General features: G+C 36.1%; 1 long non-coding RNA gene across 1 annotated transcript; it reads right to left on the bottom strand.

The window, feature by feature from the left end:
• Window positions 1-14925: 14925 nt before the first annotated feature.
• On the bottom strand, window positions 14926-15298 carry LOC128213465 (uncharacterized). The gene is made up of 3 exons (XR_008257739.1): window positions 15215-15298; window positions 15056-15157; window positions 14926-14945 (listed from the first exon to the last, which is right to left on the bottom strand). It is a non-coding gene; the product is annotated as an uncharacterized LOC128213465 (long non-coding RNA).
• Between the last annotated feature and the right edge of the window lie 8542 nt (window positions 15299-23840).

The raw sequence follows: 23840 nt of genomic DNA, 5'->3' as shown, positions 1-23840 counted from the left end.
TTCAAGTTACTTCTCAGATTAATTATCACCATTTTTAAGTTCCTAGCTCGACTACAAACTCGTCTAGCCATCTCAACATTTAACAGCCTTGATATTTAAATGAAACTTGGTACACATGCAATTTGCCAGAAACAAGAGACTTATGTCCGGCAAAACCTTACTTAATCTTTCAAGACTTGAATGATTTAATACATCTGCTGCTATGTATTAAAATTTTCATAACTAAGATTGTTCATCATTGTAAATACAGTGCTGAAATTTAAAGCTGCATTCTAACAGACTGACCGTTTTGACAAAAAATGTCTGAAAACCAGTGATATAAGATTGCTGATAAAAAAATCAGAAAACATTTTTACATATCTTGACCGTTTTGACAAACATGTCTGAAAACCAGTGATATAAGATTGCTAATAGAAGATCAGATTATAAGTATCTTCCATGGCCGAGAGTGTAAGATAGGTTCATTCCGACCCGAGCGTAGGGTGTTTTGCGGAAACTCGGTAAACCTCGTTTCCGCAAAACACCCTACGCTCGGGTCGGAATGAACCTATCTTATACGAGCGGCTATGGTAGATGCTTTTTCTCCCACCTCAGTTAAACAAAATTAAGTAAAAATGTATTTTTTTGCTGGAACTCTTTTTGCTTAGTGAAAATAATTGCGTATGGATATGCGATAGCACGTGGTTGTCATGGATATACGCGCAGTTATCCAGTTAATTTTAATAGTCAAATCGGTCTTTTTCAATAGTTCTAAGGAGAATAAAGCATTATTTGTTGAATGGTGCCTGAAAACTGTTTTATGGTGACAATTGAAGCGAGAAATAATTAGCGTTCTAAATATTACCATAAGACAAGATTTCCTTGATGCTACTGACGACAACAAGGGAGGTAATTACAATGTGGTAAAAGAAGTTCCATACGGGCATTTTATCTTTGCCCGTGGGCAAGATAAGAATATCTAGCATGGTTAAATTATTGGATATACTTATCTGAGGTGGGAGAAAACACTTTTTACATATCTTCGTTTGATCTGGCCACCAACTTTGCGTTGGCCAAATTGGCCCGACAAGGATTGCCTGCGTTTTGTCTTCTTCCACCTTTTGGAGAATCCTCGACAGTAGACTGAAAGAAGGGAATATATAAAACAAATACCCTGACCATTGTAAAGTTGATGCGTCTACAGCAAATGCCTTTGGTTCAGGATGTCTTGATACAAATTTCTACAGTTTGGTGTTCAAACCTGAAGCAAATAAATCTTTCTCCATCTAATGGGAAATGTAATTTCAATTTATTGAAGACCCTTTTGTCCAATGACCATTCAATATCATCATTAGTGGATCTACTGAGTTTGTCTGCTGTTTTATTTTCCGTGCCCGCTATGTGGGTAACTGATAATTGAATCTTTCTGTCAATGCATCAAAACCATATTCTTCTTGCAATAATATCTAATGATTCAAATTACCCCCCATACTTATTAATATACGCACAACTTGTATTATCTGTATACAGGCAAATATGTTTATTTGTAACGGTTTTACATAAAGTTATGAGTCCTATCTCGCAAGGTTTTAATTCTAAAACATTTATGTGAAATGTTTGATCAACTGGACTCCAATATCCTCACGTTTTAGAACCAGTTGTTACATTGTATGCGCCATACGATTTGTATAGAAACGTCTGTATAGATAACAATTTCTGGACTTTTTGATCCGATGTTTTTATAACATTTTCAACATTATATATCCACCACTGTAAAGAATTTAGGTCTATGCTTCTCGGCACGTTCATAAAGCTATCAAAATTACCTCTCAACTGTCATTGAGACTGAACACAATACAAAGCCTAAAAATATAATCTTTGTACATGGAATAAGAACGGACTTTTCACATTCAAATTACAATCGACTATCAAATAATCAAAGCGTCATTTAACATGAAGCCTGCTGATAAATAACAAACTCGAAAGCGCGTGGCAGTAACCAAGCAACCACCTCGGCCGAAATGACTATCAAATTCGCGAGGTGTTTATGTGGTATTCTTCATGAGTTTTATGACGTAAAATGAGTTGTTTAGCTTTGATTATAACATTATAAATTATTAAGACTGAGGAAGAATGAATGAAAAAGTGAAATTGCCATATGACGAATTATAAATTAAGTGGACAATTATGTCAAATAACAGAAGGTGGGTGACATACAATAGGAAATTTACTTATTATGAAAACAATTTGATACGAGTATCCGGATAGTATTCGAATACTTGATACGAATATCCGGATACCGATTTGGTATCCGGTTTCCATCCCTCTATTGTTGAAAACCCAACCGCCATGTTTATGGCAAGGTCCTTATGTCTACGAGATGGCACAAGACTTACTTGTGATAAGCGACCAAATTGTAAAGTAAATTTACTGTTAGAGTCCACTTGTTGCAGCGGCAATATCAATGCAAAGTCTACGAATTTGTTTTGCACAATCTTTCGCTGGATGGATTTCTTGACCTGTACAGCATTGGGGTAGAAATCGTTCTACAGACTGGATGCCATTACCCTCAGTAATGCCATGTGTGTGTTGGGCTATAGGACCATCCAAAGTGAAGTCCTCCTCAAAAGAGGGTTCACTAGCAGATTCGGAGTCACTGTCATCATGGGACACGGACACCAAATTGGTTGGTGGTATGGGGTGGACAGCAGGTAAATCAAAATCAATTTGCACATGAAGACTACCTTCCTGTTGCTCAACGTGATCGTTATTCGAAACACTGTTCCGACCACTTCCCGCAGTGCCGGCGTGCCTGCGACCTAGGGCTTACTTGTGGAAACCAGTCTGAGGTCTCGGTTTCTTATGAGGGGGCACCTAAACCGGACAGCCGCTCGTACTACTGACCGACTTGCTGGCCGACTTGGCATGGCAGCCAGAACATGATGCCATGGTCGATGGCGCTGACCGCTTCGGCCTCAACTGCAAATTGCCAAAATTACTTAATGTATATGCGATAAATAAACAATAGCACGTTAAATGAAACATGTGAATTTGGTGTACTACAGCAACCAATCTATAAACACTTTTAGAAATAGGGAAGTGCACCATAAATAAGTTTGTCAGTAGGCAAAGGACCAACCACAATAAAAACGATAAATGAAAAAGAAAGGGCCCTTCAAAGCCGGGAAAATAATGTCTACGGGTACAGAAAGGTATCTAAAACATCCGCTTCACACTATCACCATCTTTGACATATAGCACTCACTGCCCAAAAAGCATAGCCACTCCCAAGACAGGAATAATCAATAAGCAGCATGGAAACATCACATTGCTGACACATACACTGCCCGAATCGCATAGTTGCTCTCAAGGCAGGAATTATCAATGAGCAGCATGGAAACATCACATTGCTGACACATACACTGCTCGAATAGCATAGTTGCTCTCAAGGCAGGAATTATCAATGAGCAGCATGGAAACATCACATTGCTAACATATACACTGTCTGAATGGCATAGTCGCTCTCAAGGCAGGAATTATCAATGAGCAGCATGGACACATCACATTGCTGACACATGCACTTCCCGAATCGCATAGTGTCTCTCAAGGCAGGAATTATAAATGAGCAGCATGGAAACATCACATTGCTAGCACATACACTGCCGAATAGCATAGCCGCTCTCAGGGCAAGAATATACAATGAGCAGCATGTAAACCTCACATTGCTGACACATACACTGCTGAATAGCATAGCCGCTCTCAGGGCAAGAATAAACAATGAGCAGCATGTAAACCTCACATTGCTGACACATACACTGCCCGAATGGCATAGCCGCTCTCAAGGCAGGAAAAACAATGAGCAGCATGGAAATATCACATGGCTGACACATACACTGCCGAATAGCAAAGCCACTCACAAGGCAGGAAAAACAATCTCAGGGCAGGAAAAACAATGAGCAGCACGGAAACATCACATTTCTAACACATACACTGTCCGAATAGCATAGTTGCTCTCAACGCAGGAATTATCAATTAGCAGCACGGAAACATCACATTGCTGACACATACACTGCCCAAATAGCATAGTTGCTCTCAAGGCAGGAATTATCAATGAGCAGCATGGAAACATCCCATTGCTAGCACATACACTGCCGAGTAACATAGCCGCTCTCAGGGCAAGAATAAACAATGAGCAGCATGTATAAATCACATTGCTGACACATACACTGCCGAATGGCATAGCCGCTCTCATGGCAGGAAAAACAATCTCAGGGCATGAAAAACAATGAGCAGCACGGAAACATCACATTGCTGACACATACACTGCCCTAATAGCATATTCGCTCTCAAGGCAGGAAAACCAATGAGCAGCACGGAAACATCACATTGCTTAAACATACACTACTCGAATAGCATAGCCGCTCTCAAGGCAGGAATAAATAATGAGCAGCACGGAAACTTCACATTGCTGACACATACACTGCCCGTATAGCATATTCGCTCTCAAGGCAGGAAAAACAATGAGCAGCACGGAAACATCACATTACTGACACATACACTGCCCGAATAGCATAGTCGCTCTCAAGGCAGGAAAAACAATGAGCAGCATGGAAACATCACATTACTGATACATACACTGCCCGAATAGCATAGTTGCTCTCAAGGCAGGAAAAACAATGAGTAGCACGGAAACATCACATTGCAGACACATACACTGCCCGAATAGCATAGCCGCTCTCAAGGCAGGAAAAACAATGAGCAGCACGGAAACATCACATCACATTGCTGACATGTACACTGCCGGAATAGCATAGCCGCTTTTAATGCTGGAAAAACAATGAGCAGCATGAAAACACCACATTGCTAACACATACACTGCCCGATTAGCATAGCCGCTATCAAGACAGGAAAATCAATGAGTAGCATGGAAACATCACATTGCTATCACATACACTGCCCGAATCGCATAGCCGCAATCAAGGCAGGAAAATCAATGAGCAGCATGGAAACATCACATTGCTGATACATACACTGCCTGAATAGCATAGTTGCTCTTAAGGCAGGAATTATCAATGAGCAGCACGGAAACATCACATTGCTGACACATACACTGCCTGAATAGCATAGTTGCTCTCAAGGAAGGAATACACAATGAGCAGCACGGAAACATCACATTGCTGACATATACACTGCTCGAATAGCATAGCCGCTCTCAACTTAATTAGAAACAAATGTGCTGCTGGCGTAGTTGACTACGTCATTTTAATTACAATTAATTTACTTGTTTAGAAACTTCAAAGAACTTGACATAACTGAATTTTCTGATCATTGCCCTATTGATTTTACGATAAATTGTAAAACTATTAATACTGATACAAATTTGAACTTAGTTTATTTGGGAAGATTGTGCTCCTGCTGATTCACGGCATTCTCTAGACGGTAATAAATATTTGTATGATGACTTTACCTATAATCCATTGCATGACCGATGATGAGGATAAAACTTTTGATGATTGCTTTTATTGACCTTCTGATATATCTTTCTCCAACCTCAGATAAGTAGATCCAAAAATTTGGTCATGCTAGAAATTCTTATCTTGCCCTCGGGCAAAGATAAAGTTAGTACCCATATTGAACTCCCTTTTTATTTTCATCACACAATTACCTTCCTTGTTAAGACCGTCGTCTGTAGCATCATGGAAACCTTGTCTTGTGGCAATATTTAGAATGCTAATTAATTATTTCTCGCTTCAAATGGCACCATAAAACAGCTTTTACGCACCATTCAAGAAATAATGCTGCACTCTCCTCAGACATATTTAAAGACCGATTTGACTATTAACATAATCTGAATCACTGCTCGCATATCCATGCCAACCACGAATTATCACATATCCACACGCATTTAGTTTCAATACGCACATAAGAGTTACAGCAAAAAATACATTTTTACTTCATTTTGTTTAACTGAGGTGGGAGAAAAAGTATCTACCATAACCGCTCGTGTTAGATATGTTCATCCCAACCCTCGCGCATGGTGTTTTGCGGAAACTCGGTAAGTTAGTGTTAACCCTTCACGTAAAAATAACACCAGAAAATCACTCTGGTTTGATGTAACTTGCAAAGAACAAAAACATTGTAAACGATCACTTTCATGAAATATCGAATTCTCTACATTTCAAGTCATTCAATAAAACATAAAATGTGGATGAATTTGATTGCCCGTTCACAATTACCGAAATTCTGAACACTCTTTCAAATTTGAATAAACACAAAAGTTCTGGTATGTTAAATAATGTTTACGGAATATAACTTACAAGTGGTGTTAACGAGATATTTAACTCATCGCATTTTGGGTTTAGATATAGTCGTAGCATCACGAATTGTATTTTCATTACATATATTACTCAGAATATAATAAAAACAAATTGGAATGAGTGTTTGAAAAGGCGTTTAACACTGTTATACATGAAGCACTTTGAATTAAACTTATGCAAACTGGTATGAGTTGCAAACTGCTTAAAATGACCTATTCTATGTATCAAAATGTTTATCCTTGTATGTAAAGATTCTAATTGTATGTCATATTCTGAGTTTTTCGAATTCGCCTCCAGACTTCAAATGATCAAAAAGCCAGATACACATAATTTCTATTGAACAATGCAACAATATGTATAATGATAAGAATGTCAGTAGAAATGTAAATATTAGTATTTAATAATCATGTGTATTTTTGGTGTTCATCTGTTAAAGCTGTTTTTTGCATTTTTGTCCCGGGCGCTTTTTTGTGTTTTTGTGTTGGAAGATGTCTGAAATTCATTTGCAATTTTTGCTTAGTTATAAGGGAGTTAACTCTTGTACCTCTAATCCTTTTCATTCCTTTTCGGTAATTCTACGCTTGATTACCTGTATTTGGCGCTCACATTCATTGTTAAAATTTAAGTCGCGGGGACGTTATACTACCCATTATGGTCTCAAAAGGTCAAGGGAATTTCAAGGTCGAAATGTGAAAAAGTGATGAAAAATCAGTTATTTACCTATAATAGTTTTTAATAATTAACAAACTTATGCAATTTTTCTATTTAAAAGCAAATTTCTAAAATACTGTAACACATCTGTCTTTGTCAGGATGGCTTCTAGTCGACCGATGGAAACAATTTCAACAAGGAAAAACAAAGTCTTTCATTTTTCAATAACGTCCAATTTATAGCTTCCTTATTAAATATACAGGTACACATGCATTAACGAATCCATAGCGGCGCTAGTGCCTATCAGTTTTGGAATTATATATGCCGATGCCATTTTAGGATCTCTAAGATATTGTTGCTGAAGATCAAAATATAAGATAGATCCACTGTTTGTTTTGTTTATTTGAGTTTATTAAGGTCTGCCCGCGCCCATTGGCTGCATTATGGCTTGACCCCGCCGTGACGCCATCACGACTTAAATTGTGTTTAAATGCCATAAGTGACATGAGATAGAAGTGACAGCAATTCGCAGTCAAATCCAGACATTGGAAGACTTGAAGAAACAGAGTGAGATACAAGAGATCTGGGTGCGATACCCTAGCTCTTTGCGAAGAGACATCTTGGTTCTTTAACGTGCTCGGTGTAAAGCACCGATACACGGGATACAACTTTCTTGGGTTGAACCAGTACTAAGTACACCACTTCTCCAAGCACTACCTTTTAAATGCCGAGCGCCAGGCAAGGGAGCTACTTGTACCAGCTTTTAACGTTTTTCGGTATGACGCGGCCCGGGATCGAACCCATGACCCCCCGCTCCGTATGCGGACGCCTTAACCATAAGGCCACGGAGACGGTCCACAAATCCAGATCCACTGCAAGATTGCGCCGCCTTATATACTCGACAGTGGGTTTTGATTTTAGGAATAAGAAATGCTGACCAATCAAAAAGTCTTTAGGAATTTACCAGCCAATGGCTTCGCTGCTTGGAATTCCTAATACTAAAAGCAGTACTTCGGTCGAGTAAGCAACAAAAAATAGTATGTATAAACATCGAGTTGAACATACAGATATTAACAAAGGGCAGTAACTGTCGTCATGGAGATATCAATTTGATGCTTTGAGACCTTGGTTCATTTGCAAAAGACACAATCAACATAATTTCATAACCTTGGCATTCAGAGTAAGGAACGCGCGGATGTTACAAAATAGTTCAAATAATAATCAGTTCAGAGTAGTGCATCATGTAATTCATCTGTAGAATTACGATTTGCTATTAACAAATGACATTGTAAGACAGTTTAAAATTACATTAAAACTTGTAAATAACATTCATATTCCGAAAATTAACCGATGTATCATGCCGCACTTTCAAGTTCCCAGATCACAAAATGGCGGAAATGACAATTCCTTGACAACTTTAGGAATTCCTAAATCGGTAAATACTTCTTATAAACGTTATTTCAGAACTATGATGACATATGCTTACTTACATATACTAGCGTTGTATTATATTATTTGTGGATGAACATGCATACATAGTGTTTATGAGAATGAAACATGAATTAAGGATGCACTTTGGCAGAGTCAAAATGTCAATGCAGTAATTTATTTCAATACTTTATCATATTCCATCAGAAAATCCGATAAAGGGCAGCATAAGATATACAGGTAAGACGCGGAAGTGAATACGTACAACCACTTTATTCCAATTTTTGCTAAAACTTTTCAAATTGTAATGTTGTTAAACAAGCAACATTTTTTAACAAACTTTAAAGGTAATGTAGTATATTGCTGTTTTAATCAATAAGCATTGATGCTTCAAATCTTAGTTAATAAATGACCTGTGGTCATGTAAGAATCAGTTGAATTTAATTTTTCCACTATTAAGGTCATTTGAAGGTGACATACCACCTGTATGTTAAACCTCAAAAACACATTAATTGTGGAGTGACAATAAGTGGAGTGTGGGGAAAGAGTGAAAGACTATCTGCGGGCAAATATGTGAGAGCTGCAAATTTTATTTGAACTAATGGGTGAAGGGCACATTGATAAAAGTGAAAAATGTGCCGAGGGCGAGGGCGAGGGCGCTTTTGCCCACACTGGGCGAGGAAACAACAACATCTTTACCTATTTTATGGCGTCTTGTGTAATTATGTTAATGTAAATGTCACTTCAATCGTCGTAAACCCCCTCCCCATGTATTTAATGTGACAATGCATGCTAAAGATATTTCGTTGCTTTTATTAAATATCATACTATAGGAAAATACAATACATCATATATCATTTCCTTTAATGAACATACACGTTTTGTTTAAGGAAAATCATTTTTTTACAAACAACTTCAGCAATAATTCCATTCAAGATGCACAGCTTATTACTTAAGTCGACGTATCCCCATGTATTTAAAGATACAGTCAGAGGCGTAGCCAGACTTTACCGAATGCTACGCACTAAAGGGGGAAGGTGTGGGATGGGGAATATCCCTGTAGCCGGTTGGGGGTTCGGGGGGGGGGGGGTCTACCCAGTGGAAAACAATGGAAAATGGAACGAACATGTTGAGCTCTGAGGTGTATTTGGAGGGATTAATAAGTTCGAGGCCGCCGACTTTGTAGTTACCAAAGGATTGATTTCGGCTCAGAAAGCTATCTATCACAGGGAAGCAACGTTTTCTTTGGCTGCTCTTCCTTTTATTCTGATATCAATTTTTAGCTTAGCCCTCGACCTTTCATTTTTCAAATTAATGTTACGCACATGCGTTAGTGCGTGACGCTGGCTACGCCCCCGACAATGCATGCACCTTTCAATCGCTTCTAAAGATTTGCCGTGCTTTGATTATATATCATACGTTATGCAAGTTTTATGAACATACACGTTTTAACTGATTTTATTTTTACGAATAACTTTTATTAGCAATAATTCCTATCCGATTAAAAATGCAGAGCCAATCAGATGGTCGTTTTCCCGCGGTGAGGGCAAACATGTGGTCAGTTAATGTAGTTGAAACTATTTCTAGATTATCGGAAATTGTCTGTTCTAAGAATGGGACTATGATTGATTCAATTATTATTGATAAATACATGCTATTTATGTTTTATGTAAGTATCTGTGTAGACACAATACTAGTGCTGTTATGAATGCTTCGCACTCTTTGGGTGTTTTACAGGTTAAATCCGAACTACTTTGCTTCATCAAAAGTATGCATAACTCACTGTCGTATCAGGGAACGTGTGTTAGAATAAATTGAAAGGCTAATGTCCAAAACTATGCCAATAATACACCGGAACGAAGCTTTTACGCAAAAAAATGTGAACATCTTATTAGAAAAATATACGCCTAAAAATCATAGAATTAATAGTATTTTGTTTTTGTATAGCAGACAAATCATAGTATTTGAAGCATTAGCAAAGCGAAACCTGGGACACAACTATTTTGACTTTCAGACAATCATTTTTGTTTCTTATCTCATAAAAGTTATATTAGAAATTCACCCTTACAAATAAGCGTGCTTCATGGTCACACAAGGTTATAATAACAAACCCTGCAGGCGATGGTACACTTGCGGTCGGTAATAATTTCTAAAACATCTTGGTCTGAACTCAGAGTGAATATCAGTATGTTACCTTCCTACCAAAGCATCTATTATTTTGACCCACACTAATCTGATAAATATAACGATCTATAAATAGTTATATTCTGCTAAAAATAAAACGCCGGAATACAGAAATACAGCGCGGAAATAGCCGAGCAAGCAAGAACTCATAATCGGATAATCTATTATTATGGTTTCGACGTCATTCTGCTACTAAACATAGAGCGCATCGAGACAAAAAATGGGTTAAAACGACATGAATAGAAGTAGTTCTTTGGAGTTTGCGGTCTTAAGACTACCTGCGCGCATGCGCAGATAGTCTAAAAAACGATGTTTAATACCAAATTGTTCAGAAAAGTATGTAGTATGTATGGTTGCATAAATTGCCAGCTCGTGGTGGAGACCAAATTATCCAAGATAGCGCCCAAAATGGCCACCATAAGTTGCAACTAACTCAAATAGAATGTTACATTTGAATATGGCTATTTTTATCAAAATGATACTAGTAAATATTAACATGGATTTCACTTCTCCCGTTATTTACTTCAAATTGACATATAACATTGACGAACTTATGGTTAAAGTCAAGGTCATTTCAAAGTCAAAATCCAAAAAAATACCTTAGAATGTTCGTATATACCTTTCTTTCTTTTTTTAAATTTAGTTATATTTAGTTTTCGTGAAAAGTAGTTGCAGAACTGTTAATGGTATGTTGTTCATTTGAATTAATATTTTAGGGTTATTGTTTTTATTTTTTGTCTTAAATATCCATGGTTTCGAACTATTACACGGTGCAAAAGGCGATGACACGATTGATATTTTGCTAAAAGATTCGCAGTTGAGATTTCTTGTTTATATCCCATTTCGAAAGTTTTTTAGTGCTCATTACGGCATATGCATTTACAAAATGATTACAGGAACGGTTGTCATATAAGTTATTATATAATATAATTTCGGTTTAAAGAGGAAAGGGTCCGATTTAATGATATTAAAAAACTTAATGCCATTCCAATACATGTTGCGAAATGTTCTAAGCCACGATTTGCGTTTTCCATGGGGGTTTTATGCTCAAATGAGACTGTTGGAGTTTAGGAACCAACACCAAAATCAAAGGTCATTATACAAAAATGTCCTAATTTTCGAAGTTTTTTGTTTAAATGTTATCTCAAGCAATATTTCAAGTTCATTTTGGTTAAAAAAAATGTTGCCTAAAATCCTGTTGTTATTCTTATAACACATTAACCAAATCTAATTTCGAATCGAGTGTCGTATTTCAGAATGTCATTCATGTGAAAAGGTTGCCTGACTCGGCGATAATAATGTAGTTTTCATTTTCGCGCGCAATTTCCGATAATAGTATATTCATTAGTATTCTATTACATTTATTGAATACGGTTCCGTTTTGGTATTCTTTGTTTTCTTTTCTGAAAGTATTCACATGATGGAATGACGCAACTTGCTGGCGTTATTGAAATGAAATTAAAATCATATCAGAGGTGGTTGTCTGTTTTATAGCAAAATGTGATAAACCGTTTTGTTAGATAAACACCCGATATGATAAGGCTTTCAAAAGCGAGGTAATTTTAAAAATCAATCATGTTTAAAACGTGCGATACTATAGTGTCGCGCTTTCAGGTATAGAATGTATTCGATAAGGGATCCATTTAACTCTTTAGTACTTGGTTTGAATCCATAATCTTTTCCGAATTTTTAAACAATTCCCGAGTTGACTTTTTTTAAATTCTTTCTGTTCATTCGATTCATACTTTGTTCGTTTATGCGTTTGATAGCGTTGTTATGGCAATCCGTCCTAATTGCATATGCTAAATGAAAAACAAAAGCAAACACCGTATTTTGTTCACTATTTATCCTTTTCTTTTAACCGTTCATATCAAATGCATTTGTATATAAACGTCAGTTTGTTAGCACGAAAGCAACTCTGCACAGGTGAGTTTCAAATGATCAAAAAATGTTTTCCTATCTTGAAACGTTTTATCGCAACATACGGACTTATTAGAATAATACGTCCTAGTATGCCATATTCTTAAATGATGCAAAAGATTTCTCCAAAAGAGGAACACGTAGGCGCATTTGGGACATTGAAATATGCTATTTTCTTGCGCATTTCGTTCCATATTTGCCGAAGTTTTCTATCCCTCAAAAGTCCATCTCATTGTCTCTATTGAACCGCAAAGGAAATAGGAGGGGCAGTGAGGAGGTAGTGATGAAGCAATGAGGAGGTATGAGGAAGCAATGAGGAGGTATGAGGAAGCAAAGAGTCGCACTTTTATGCATTTCAAGATGTTTCCACCGTAACCAAAACAAAACACAAAACTGAGTGGCCTGTTACAAACGGGTATTCATGTGTTTTGAAAATGCTTCCATCGTAACCGCCCATAATAATTAAACAAACTATGTGAGCCGTATGAGTTATCCCCTCTCTCAATAGTTTTATATAAAGTCCAGCTCATAAAAAGCCGTCACAAAACAAACTCAACACAATAACTTTTAAAGTTGAAAATAAAATCGTACTTTAAAAATATCAAATGCGGATTGTAAAAAAGTACTTTGATGAGCAGATTAAGTTGTTTAGAGCTCAGCGATCGATATATGTTGGATGATGAGAGTATGGAACTATTCCAAAGTGAAGTTGGAAGCTGAAGTGGAGTATATTCTAGAGGTGTTAAGCGATCCTGGTGCTAATATTTCGGACATGTTTGAGCTATTCAGCTTATCATTCCTTGTTTTCGCGTTTGACGACTTAAGATGTGAAAGGCTTACACACGACAAATTAGAGTATGACTCGTGGAGAATGGGCGATTATGCGATGACATTTTCAAGATAACGTCGGAAACATCATAATGGAAAGTCAGCGGTTGCTATAAAACGGACTAGTATTCCAAATAAAAATGCAAAAACAAAAAATAATTTTCGAGTTGATCTATAAAACAATTGGACATTTCAAACGATAAGTATTATAACATTTAGTATATGTGCGCCTATATGTGTTGAAATATATCCTATGTTGTTTTTTTCTAATTAAATATGATTAGATTTTGAAAGTAATCATTATACTAAAAATTTCTTAAATATTGAGAAAAAAAATATTGAAAAAAGACTTTTGTTAGGTGAAGATTGGTCAGATTATAATAGTAAATTTGAGGAAAATGACACTGATTCACTTTTAAGTCCAGATCCAAAAGTCCGCAAGCACAGGCAGTTCCATGGTGGAAAATATCAATTCCACTTTGTCCAAACTTCACGTCCTGAATTAAGTTCAAATTCTCATTCTGGAACTAAGTTAAAGCCTGTAAAAAGAAAAGCTTCCTGTACGTTTCCAAATGAATGGTCAAGTATCTTGCTGACAAATTTACAATTCTGTTCTCATTCCATAACTATGCAGAACTTATTTCTGAATTTGATTTTAGAATGAGGAATTGTTGATTGCAAAAAAGTTTTCTTAAGTTAGAATATGACACTGCTGTATTAGCATCAGCCAAAACCTGCACCAAAGGTATTTTTGTTTGTCATGTATTTAAAATCATTGTAGACAATGCTGAATATCTGTACATTCGCTCTGTTGAGTCTGGAGTGTATGCTGGCCTAATGGAATAGAAATATTTGAAAGAAATCAAAGATACATTTCATTACACTGACAATAATATGTTTTTGCATAATACATTGACAGTGGAAGATATACAGAACATGGAATCTGATCATATAAAAGATAAAAAGGAAAAGCCGAATAAATATAAGCCCAGCAGCAGACTTAATGATTTCTTTAAGCAAAAATTCATTCCAGGTATTGCTGATACAAGACAAATGAAGGACACTGATAATATAAATTGTTTATCCTTTGCAGTATCAATTTTGCCCTTTTCTTCAACCTCAACTGCCAAGTTTATGGATGCTTGTACTGCAGGAAAGGAAGACCGTCTTCAAGCTTTGCTTTTAGATTTTAGGCACTCAAAATTGGAACAGGTTCCTCGAAACTCGAGGGAAATATTTTAGCAGCAATATGAAGGAGAAGAAACCGTTTTAAGTCAGTTAAAGGCATTAAATTGTTTACCAGGTGACGTCAAAAGAAAAACCGAACTATTCATAGGTGATCCAAAATTTGCATCCAACTTCATAAACAAGAAAAAACCTGGACTCAGAACATCACTTAGATATCTTACTTTCAGTCTCTTTCTGCAGAATAAAATTAATACAATTATTATTTACAAGTATAGAACATATTACCCAGATTTAAATGCGGTTCAATGTGAGGTTTTAGAAATTCCTGCACTAGAGAGGCCATCTAAGAAGAGGAAAAGGTGTACACAGGTGGTCGCTCATTGTGTAGGATTTGTTTGTCGGCATGTCCAGGTAGTCCTCATCAAACAGCAACAACTTCAGCTTGCTTCTCTGTAAAAGACATTGAATATTTCTCATATTTGTGAGTGAAATATTGCTGAAAAAATACTCCTTTATTTCCACATTAAGTTCAAATATGAAAACTATTGAAAAAGTCTTACCAGGTGTTTTGGACAGAAGCGTAAATCAGTGGTTTCTGGGTCGATTCTTTTTTCTGGGAGATATTCCAGCCAATCATCTAGGGAAGGAAAGGTGATTCTGTCCTAAATAAAAAATCATTTGGGAAATAAAATTGACAGAAAGATGTTTTTGCACCATACATCAAAGAAGTGGTCGTGTATAATGTGTAACTCCAGGTCTTCGTAGCTCGTTCGCTGAAATCCATTGCATTGCGCCCATTTGCATTGCTCTTCTCGTCCATGTTGTCGCAGGTGTTGTCCCATTCTGGTTGTTGTTAGCCCGATGAATCCACAATTATTCCATTCACAGTGATAGGTCTTGGGGACAAAAACAGAAGAAATTTGTTTATATGGTAAATAAATCAATTAATCTTTTTCTGAAATATTACCTTCAATCAGACCATAGAACATGCAAATTTTATTACAAATCTGTTATATTGCATGTTTCTTAATATTAGTCATTAACGCAAGACCAGTTTAAACTGTTTTATTTTTTTTAATGTCATAAACAAACTTCAGGATAACATGCAGAAGATGAAGGTTGGCACTTAACTTAATTATAGTAACTTTATATTTCATAAATTTTGATCTCTTCGTTATTTTCATGTTAACATACTTTATAACTCACAGGTCCAGGATTTTGCTCAACATCATTTGATAAAAGTAATTTCAATTTGGAGAAATCGACGTGATCTGCGATATCCAATTCATCTGTAAGAAAAACACAAATTTCTGAATTCATGTACACTTGAGCCTTAATAAATTTTATTTTTACACAGATATTAAGTTGATAAGTACATGTTGACAAAAAGAAGCATGAATAACATAAAAAAATATCTAAACAATGTTTGATTTAGTACCCAAGAAAGAAATTAAACCTTGATGAGGACAGGTGAAGTTTTTGCTACAGGGTTCAGGCTGGATGTTGAAATGGTGCTCTTCGAGTTTGGCTGACTTCTGCTGCTCTTCGTTGATTTCTTGTTCGTAAATTGTAATAAAATAAGTTCATTAAACATTAATATCCCTTTTTATTATTTTAACATTAAAATTACCCAAAGGGGAAGTTCATTATATATAGATGATGCTTGTTTTGTTTTTCAGTTCAATATTGTAATTTGTTTCACTGAACGAGCAAGATAAATGTCATTTCAGAAAGGATATCATAAATTTATAATTTGAGTTCCTGGACCCTGTTTGCACTAAAGTATAGTTTTGACATTAGAACTGACTAAAATTTCACAGTGTAAATAACCATTTTGTTTTACTGATAAATTTCTTTTATTAGACAGAAAGCACATAATGAATATTACATATAAATCTGTCATTTTTGGCATTAATTCAATTAAATTTAATTAACATTACAATGAAATGACAATTGTTGACAAGCAAGAATCATTGATTATCTAATGAGCATTAAGATTCATAAATAAACAAAACTAAAGCATATATACAATAATAAACATATCTTTCACTGGGGATGGGGGGAATGTCACATAGAGAAAGTAGACAATCCAATGTATCTTACGCCAATATAAATTTATTGCCACATTTTCATCAAATAGGGGTTTGGGTTGTGTTTTTTTATAAATGACTGTATCACATTTGGATATGTGTTCATGCTCTGTCTTATTGCATAACACCATGTAACAATCCTCCCTTTTTACATGTAAATGTTTACATCAACACCAGCTGGTATCAATTTAAGCTGTTTCCAATACCTGACCAATATGCAAGACGGTTAGACCCGTGTTTAGCTTTTTTATATCAGTCAATAAATTTAAGGGGCCAGGGGGAAATTTCCGAAAACTTACAAAGTAGTCATGTAAGAAATGAAGATGCCAAGGACTATGGAAAATTTATTATACAATGTATTATTATAAACTAAGGCCAAAAAAATGTTTGTTTAGGGTAACCTTCCTAAAATTTCTAGGTAGGGTAGGTAGGGATTTTTTTTTCTTTTTTTATAAAAAAAAATCAAAATCTGTCCTAAGTTAAGAGTGTTTTCTTGCACATGGCAGTCTTTTTCTACATTACTGTCATTGCCTGACTTTGTTTTATCATATTAACAATAATTCTGATTAAAACCTGCATTTATCCGCCCTTTGTAACATGCTATTCGCTAACGAATATTTTTTTTGCTCAGAAACAGAAAAAAAGAGTTAGGGTCGGCGCATTTTTATAGGCAGGGTCGGGTTACCCGAAACGGACATATTTTTTTTTTAGGCCTAAGAGGTAAAACTCATTCACTGATAAAAAAAACTTGTATACCGTACTACTCAGTAAATATCTAACATACCCGATGACAGAAAGAATTGTCGGTGTTCTTCTTGTATTTGGTCCCTCCAGGTACATGGCGTCGACAGAAATGGTCCAGTAGGAAGTCTTCTCTAGAACACTTTACTGGGCATAGGGGGCAGTCAAACCATGTCTGCTACAGTTAACGGACACAATGCATTCAATATTTCTTGCTTTAAGTTATAAAATGAGGTGTTTACAATTCACTTCGACACTTTTCGTAATATTGCACGTTAAAACATTTCAACAGAAAGCATCAAAGCATTACACCAAAACATTCTTAGAAATACATAGAAAAAAATATGAAATAAACTGAATTGTATTTAATTTAAATGATGCTGCAATTTGTTACAAATTGCAATTACATGTAGCATGTTCTTACCTTGTTTATCTTCCTAACTCCAGTCATTGTAGAGCAGACAGGTAGGCGCTTCTTTGTGGTAATGGCGTCTTCTTTCGGGCACTAACTATGCAAGATATCAAAGAATTTATTATCAAAAACCACCATCAAAAGTGTTTTTTTCTTTATTTCAAGAACAAATCAGAACAATAGGACATTATTATGGTTCAGAAAAGGATCAGGATAGTTATGTTGATTTTAATCTTCTTTGAAGAAACTACATCACTACAGGAATATTGTAACTTACCATCCAGATACTATGTACATTGTCTGCCTTCACCTTTACCGTTACATCAGATGTCAACAGAATTTCAACGTGATCTTTATACTGCTCAGATCTACAAATATACATGTGGAAACATAAATTGTAACATCAATTAATTGATTTGACAAGGAAATTAAACAGAAGCTTTAACATCAGCAAATATATTTAATTTAATCCTTCAATCAGGATATATAAAAATATAAGCAAAATATGGAAATGTTTCAGGTTGTTTAACCCTTGTCCCTACCAAAGGTAGACAAGGAACAGATATGCTTTAAATGATTTCATCAATAAATGTATTTAAGTTTAGTTATGTAAATGCTCATTAAACTTTATTAAAATTGTTGCATTGCCCATCTGAAACAGCTTAACAGGCTTTCAAAAAGAACAGCAGCACTGTATCATACCGATCACAGGAATTTCAGATTGACATAAGTTTTTTTGCACTATTACCTATATTTATTAAATAGTTATGTTATAATAGATATTTTAAGTTCAAAACAAACACTATAAAAGAATAACTTTATCTCCTCTGAAGAGAGGATTTTTCAAAATAAAAAGAACAGTGGTACAAAATAGGAGTTGAGGCAAAAAAACAACATTTTCATTATTCCATGCTAAGGTTAAAACACTTGACATTGACCTCTTTTGCCTTTCAACACAAAATAGATAAAATATATTTCGGCATTGTTCAAAATATCTTAAAATTAATATAATTGTTCTTTTGTTGCCATTCAATACAAAACAGCGGTTGAAATTAGCACAAGCCCCATCACTGCGCTGGTAAAATGTTTTTTGGCTTCCTCAATTTCTGGGTTTTATACTGCAGGGCTTGTTCAAAAATCAAATGTCAAGCATTTGTACATGAATTCGGGCTTGTTCAAAAAGAACTTGATGACTGACCAAATGTTACGAATATCAAATTAGAAAAGGTTCATAATTGTTTGAATTACCTGTAAATGGTAACTTATGAATGAAGATCCTATATCTACCAACCAACACAAGCATCAGCTGGATATTATCAGATAATTCAATGCTTTTGATAAATTATAACTATTGATCTAGCAAATGCCATCCATTTAGAGCAAGTGTTGTATTTACCAAACGGACTATTTCCGAGTACAGAGGCTGCTTGCTGGCCTGGATATTCTGGTCACTGACTGGTTCAACAGCAGCTGCAAGGCTTTGAAAATAGTCAGAGCTAACAATAAGGCACCAGGAAAATATCTCAGATGTAGGGAGATAGGAACACCATATGAACTATAATTAAATGGACATCATTTCTCTAACTGACTTACATATTACAAACCGAACAAGAGTCATACTTAACCTTGCATCATACAACAAGCAATTAAGTAAGACAGTATCGAACAATGCCAACATTTAATATAATTCTTATCATTGTAAATTATTTCATGTTAATTCATCAACATGATATGTTCATCTTATACCCTTAAACAACACTGAGGCAATGACAATATTCAGATATTTTACACAGGCAATTTTTTTTTTAACTCAGCTGAATTGAAATATATTTGAAACAAATACCACTGGTCAAAGCTTGATGCATCAATCTCTGCTGAATGTGGTTGGCGTATGTCTTCATTCCAATGTACATCCTGCTGATAGGCTATTTCACTCCAGGAATACACATCCTCCTCAATCACATGACTACAATGTCTACCACCAACACGACTCAGATGAAGTCCATCACGACCCAACACATCAGCACAGTCCTTAATTGTATATAAAAACAGAACGCATGGTTTAACAAACTTTTCAATCATTGGAATATTAAGTCTTCATCTTTGCTATCTTCAATATACTATATCTTGTTAACCGAGATACAGAAACAAAAATCATGATATTGCTCATATACTGTTTATGAAAAAGTTGGTGAATATTATATAAATATTGCATGCCTTCCAGTGTGACAGTACATATTGTTAACATGAGGGAAATACTGTTACCCGAGGAGAAGCCGAGGGTAACAGTATTTACCCGAATGTTGACAATATGTACAGTCACACTGGAAGCCATGCATTTTTTTATTTTATTATACCGAACACAGTTTCATTTATATACATGATATATAAGATTTTTACCATAACACAACTTTCAAGTTTTATCAATTTATTCTGTAATTATTGTTTGTTTACATAAGCTGTCATTTTGTTGCAAATGTCATTTAGAAATAAGGCAAACACCGGTTGTAACCAGATTCACAATACATTTTAATAAGCGCTTACCACCTCAGACTTGGGGAAACCAAAAAATGCCTATTTAAGACGCGCGTGCTATGTGACAGTATCATGTCAACCGGTCAAAACGATACTGTCAGTGTGTGACAGTACGAAATTGCCCATGATGTATATTTGTATATGAGAAATTAACATGGGCAGGTCACGTGACTTATAATAATGATATATGTATACCAATGAAATAAACAATATCATTATGACAACCCATATCCACAAAGGCATAAAAATGCATTACAGTTACATATTTCTACCTGTCAATATAAATAAGGATCATCTTAAATTTGCCAAATATCTACAACTTTTATTTCTGTATTGCATAAACTTATTTTGTTGATTTATACCTGAGCTCCATATCCAAGGAATCTGATGTATGGGATGGCCTCTGAAATGTCCATTAGCATGGTGTTAGCATTCTGGATCCATCTGTTGAAGACTCTCCTCGCTAATGTTGAAGATACTCGTCTGTCATTCTTTTTTCGTGGCAGAATAGAACATAAAACAATCTCAGTTTCCGGACTCGTCTCGTGGATACTATCACATACCTCAGTGACTCTACTGAAATAAATATACATTATTAGACTATTAATTAAGCCAAGGCAAACAAGTAGTGACTTCTTCAAATAAAGCATTATAAAGTTGTAATAACACTTTGTCATAACTTTCTTGAATCAGGCATATTTCATAACATTAAAACTTGAGAAAAAGGAGATTAAATAAAATTTCATAAATTGTTTTGTTACTTAGTAGACAAAATGGTTGTCATAGAAATAGAGTACGCCAAAGGGAGTTTTTAAAAACTGGTACCTTGACGAAGCTTATTGAAGAGACTGCTTCTTACGTAATAGAATCAAACATATTTAATGTGTACCTATAAAACACATCCTCTCTGGCTTGAACATCATTGGGGCCAAGATGAACACATGGTAAAACTCCTTCTTCAATGAAAGCTGCAGAACTGCCACAAATCCCTTCTTGTCATTCACAAACTTGGCTCCTACAATTGAGGTAAACTGAACAATGGTAGCTTTTGCTTTTATGTTTTCTTTAACCACGACCCCCCCCCCCCCCACCCCTTTGGGTCCAGATTACCGGTGACTTTGACTCTCGGTCCAGCAAATCCCGGGTTTAACCCCAGCCCTGTGGGGACGAACTGCTAACCCTAACCCTAACCCCGGCAAGGACCATTTCTTGCTATTTTTGGTGCGAAAGGGTGTGGGGGGCGTGGTTACAATTGACTGATGCATTAATAATATTATTTTGGTATTGGATGGTTCAAATCAATCAAGAAACATTTAATTCAATAATTAATATGGAATGGAATACGCAGTACCATATTTTGTGATATGATTGGCGCATGGAATTTAATTGGTATTAAATAAAAAAAACATTTTTCCTTTTCTTTTCACGTAATAAACTGTTTAAAAAGTGGTTGTGTGGAGTTCTTGTTTGTCCATGTACATAAAAAATTATTCAGTTTAGCTTGACTGATATGTGGGATGTTTAAACAGGAAAAGTGAAAAGAAAGAAGGTCTTTGACTAGAAACTTAAGAAAAACATTTTGTATACACCAATCACTTTAACAAGTACTTTGAGCTTAGATGAAATGGCTGAGAAACAAGGCAATATATGACATTTTTACTTCTAGCAATATATTGGCCTACATGTATCTGTACCTTGTGTGGGTAAGAACCACCAGCCAAGTAAGCTCAATAGGTTAGAGAACTGTGCTAGTGTTCCTGCCGCCATGGGTTTGAGTCCAAAAAAAGGCTATTATTCAAACAAACAATATTTCCTCAAAATTGTTTTCCTTACTTGTGTCAATAAAAGGTAAAAATGCCAGAATCAGCTAATAGGTTAATTGGGGCCAAGGAGTGTAAAATGTGTGAGCAAGAACAAGCTACAAAATCAATGGCGTAGTGGAGTAAACAGTGTGTGGGTAATGGTAAATAGACATGTTATCACTTCTTTATGTAAACATTATGCTGTGAATAAGTTTGTCATGTCAAGATTTTTTCATAAAATTCACTGCAATTTGTATAAATCAACATAATTTTCAAATATGAAATTGGATCAGCCTAAAAGGTTATTGGTGGAAGGCATGAAGCGTGTGTGTGTGCGTGTGTGTGTGTGTGTGTGTGTGTGTGCGTGCGTGCGTGCTTGCGTGCGTGCGTGCGCGCGCGTGTGTAAAAACCAGCTGCCCAGATAGCAAATTGGTTAGAGGGCTGTGCTATTGTTCTGGTATTCATGTGTCCAGCCACCATACTGGGTACTTTCACTACCTCCATAGATGTCTGTATTGGTGTCAGAAAAGAGAAAACCGAGTGCCAGAATCACCCTTAAATGTAAATATGGGGAAAATTAGAGAGTGTGTGGATAAGAAATCCTACATGTCCGGAAAGCTCAGTTGGTTCGAGCAGTTCTGGGTTGAAAGCCAACACTGCATGGACACACCTTTCCTCACAGAAAACCCTTGAGAAAATAGTGCTACGCTAATTCACCAGTCAATATTGTAACCATGGCCCCCAGGGTCAGGGGAATAGCCGGGACTTTGACTTTCGGTCCAGCCAACCCCGGGTAAAATCCCTGTCCTGCGGGAACGAACTGATGGTTAAACCCCAGCCAAATGCCCCCGCACCTCAGAGACTCTATATAAGGCCCAATCTCGGCTTAATTTGGCGCTATGACAAATCCACCGCGGTCACCCGGCCCTGCGGGGCCACCTGGAAAGTAGAAACATGGCCCTTTTCCCCGGCTATCCCTGGTGTACCCCGAACCTGGGGGGGGGGCGTGGTTACAATTGACTGGTGCATAACATAGTGTTTACAGTAATAACCATCAAATATATCAGAGCAAGATGGATACTATAAGGAATAAGGTCTTCGGGTTGATGAAGTATGTCGTCTGCAACACTGAAGGAGACTATAAGTTGAATATTGTGGCAGATTATTTGGTCATCATACATTCACTAACATCTTTATGCAATATTGAAGCAAAATAGTTGGCCATTATCATTTAAATAACATCCATCTGCCTTTTAAAAATGTGTGTACCTGATACAGGGAGGCATCGAATAGTGGACCAATTTGGAATCGCTGCTTGGATACGATGTACGTTGGAATCACCTGCCACAAGCGCACTACCAAGACATTCACTTGAACCTGCAAAGGAAGAAAACACACGCTCTTCGACCTGGATGTGCATCTCGACAGAAAATAAAATATAAACAAATACTGGCTTTTTTTAAATAAAGTCGCAAAATCAAATGACGATTCAAATACAAGCAAAAACGTGATAAATAATTCTAGGAACTTAATTCAGTCACAATTATATTTAAAAAAAGGCGCGAGTAGTATTTTGTTTTAAAGTTTGGTCAGCGATGATATCTAAGCAAGCTTAAATCTCAGTTTCAATCTCAAGAAATTCGAATTGAATCTCTCTCGTGAGCTTTCCGTGACAGAAAGCACCAGTTTCTGGGTCGTTTCTCCAGAAGTGTGCGTAGATCGTAGCCTTTGCAATTCGTCATGTGCTATTTTAAGCATTTTCCAT

The sequence above is a fragment of the Mya arenaria genome, chromosome 13 (assembly GCF_026914265.1).
Source record: "Mya arenaria isolate MELC-2E11 chromosome 13, ASM2691426v1".
Classification (NCBI taxonomy): Eukaryota; Metazoa; Mollusca; class Bivalvia; order Myida; family Myidae; genus Mya; species Mya arenaria.
Note: the sequence above shows the minus strand (reverse complement) of the source record. Positions and strands in the feature narration are given on the sequence as shown.